General features: G+C 36.8%; 1 pseudogene; it reads right to left on the reverse strand.

The window, feature by feature from the left end:
• Positions 1-873: 873 nt before the first annotated feature.
• Positions 874-1,787, reverse strand: LOC125072195 (annotated as a pseudogene).
• Between the last annotated feature and the right edge of the window lie 1,089 nt (positions 1,788-2,876).

Here is a 2,876-nt window from a genome sequence, read left to right on the forward strand (position 1 = left end):
GTGGATTATATAATAAAATGCAGTAAACTTTATTACGGCCTGACCATAAAAAAAAAACACCAAATTGCGTACCAATATGCTGAGATAAACAAACTTCCTCATAATTTCAACCGAGTAAAAAAGCTAGCCGGGAAAGACTGGTATTACAGTTTCATGAAAAGACATCCCAACCTATCTCTGAGAACACCTGAGGCGACTTCACTGAATCGTATCACAGCATTCAATGAAACTGAAGTTCAAGTTTTTTATGATAATTTGAAGGCCATACAAGAGAAATATCATATTCAACCTGATAAAATGTCGATGAGACAGGTATATCAAGGTTCAGAAGAATCAGAAAATAGTGGCAGTAAGAGGTCAGAAACAAGTTGGTAAGGCAACAAGTGCCGAAAGGGGATCTATAACAACAGTCTTCGTCAAGACTCTCCAACCTTTGAATACTTAAAGAGTTTCTTCCCTAAATTGTCAGAGGCCAAAGTTAAAACTGATATTTTCATCGGTCCACAAATTAAGAAAATAATGGCCTCTGAAGAATTCCCAGAGTCACTAAACGCCTACGAAAATCAAGCGTGGCTCAGCCTTAAAGCAGTGATCCATGGCTTTCTTGGCAATAAAAAAGCTGCAAATTATAAAGAGCTCATTTCTAATATGCTTGATAATTTCAAATTTATGGGTTACAGAATGTACCTTAAAGTGCATATGCTACATGCTCAATTAGGCCAGTTTAAAGATAACTTAGGGGCATATTCAGAAGAGCAAAGAGAACGCTTTCATCAAGATTTGATGAAGTTTGAACAGCGTTATCAAGGACAATTCAATGAAAACATGATGGGTGACTACATATGGAGCTTAATTCGAGAAAGTTTCTAAAGGGTGTCCCAAAATTAACGCAAGATTTGAATATGCCGCCATTTGTGCAGTGAAGTGTTGGCAACCCTGAAAAAAAGCAATTTGACAGCTAACAGTATAGGGTTATTAAAAATGGAGCGTTACACGATAGAACAACGTGTCTTCATTATTAAAGAATATTTCAAAAATAGTGAAAGCTTGGCGGCTGCAGTTCGAAAATTTCATACAAAATATCGTCGGAATAGTGCTTTAACTTCGTCAACTGTGAAGAGATTAATTGAAAAATTCATGGAGACTGGATCCGTTGGAGACGCCAAACACACTGGTCGTCCAAAAACAAGCCGTTCAAATGTGAATGTCCAAGCAGTGCGTGAGAGTGTTGCTGACAATCCAGGAACCTCAATTCGACGTCGTGGACAAGAATTGCAAATTTCAAGAACCTCTCTACAGCGTATACTCACCAAAGATCTGTGTCTTCATGCTTACAAAATTCAATTAACACAACAATTGAAGCCTAATGACCATGCACAGAGAAGAGAGTTCGTTGAATGGATTATTGAACATCAACAAATGGACCCTGATTTTTCGAGCAAAATCATCCTAAGCGATGAATCACATTTTCATCTTGATGGCTTTGTCAATCGCCAAAATTGCCGCATTTGGGGTTCGGAGAACCCACATGTGATTGTCGAAAAACAAATGCATCCACAACGTGTGACTGTATGGTGTGGATTTTGGGCTGGAGGCATAATTGGGCCATATTTTTTTGAAAATGATGCTGGTCAAGCAGTGACTGTTACTTGTGCTCGATATCGCGACATGATTACACAATTCTTTCTGCCAATTGGATGATATTGATGTGTCCAATATGTGGTTTCAACAAGACGTTGCCACATATCATACAGCCCGTCACACAATTCAATTACTGCATGAGACATTTCCAGGTCGTGTACTCTCTCGTTTCGGTGATCAAAATTTAACACCATTAGACTTCTTTTTATGGGGTTATTTGAAATCACAAGTCTATGTCAACAAGCCCACAACCACCCGTGAATTAAAGGAGGAGATTCAACGCTGCATCAACGAAATTCAGCCACATTTATGCAGAATGGTCATGAAAAATTTCAACAAAAGAGTGCGCATGTGCATGCAAAGCCGTGGAGGCCATTTGTCCGATGTGTTATTCCATACATAATCCTATCCTATGTACTTTACGAGTCAATAAAAATATAACTATCAAAAGACTAAAAACGGCGTTTTCTATTTAATTCAAATCTTGCGTTAATTTTGGGACACCCTTTACTTACACAGAAGAAAAACAAAGAATGTTGATTTTTAAAGCTTTTTTCTGCTTCTTTTCTATTGTATTTAGAGATTAACCTTTATTGTTCTTTGTAAATAAATATGATTAACATATAAATTAAAGTTATTTTTCTTACTTTTGTATTATACTGAATTAAAAAAAAAATGATTTTCTTAAAATTTTAAATTTTGTTCTTTTTGTTACAAAAGCAAACTTTATTCGATAAAAGTATTTTTTCCTTGTTTGGTTAGACATAATTAATCAAAATCAGCACCACAGAACCCAGACTAAAAAATCTTGTTTACTTGTGTAATTTTTCGGATCAGCGTGATGAAACGGCACTTTATAATGACCTCTCGTTAGCAACGCAGGGTAATAAAACCCCGCAAGAATTTTACGAAAATTGCTAAAGCTTGTTTAGTACAATAATGACATACGTGACCTTACATGAAACTATCCCTACGACTACCCAAGCGAAGCGAGAATTGTATAAGAAAGTAACAATGCAAGCGTTTGTTCGAGGCTTAAAAGAATCATTAGGATGGCGTATTAGATGCATGCGTCCCGATACGATAGAAAAGGCGTTAAAGTTCGTACTAGAAGAACTAAATGTAACGTATTTGCAACAAAGAAACGAACCTACTAGAACTCAACATACTGTAAAGCCCTCTAACATGCCGTTGCAAACATAGGGGATGTTTGCGACGGCATGTTATAGGTTCCA

This window comes from Vanessa atalanta, chromosome 21 (genome assembly GCF_905147765.1).
Source record: "Vanessa atalanta chromosome 21, ilVanAtal1.2, whole genome shotgun sequence".
Lineage (NCBI taxonomy): Eukaryota > Metazoa > Arthropoda > Insecta > Lepidoptera > Nymphalidae > Vanessa > Vanessa atalanta.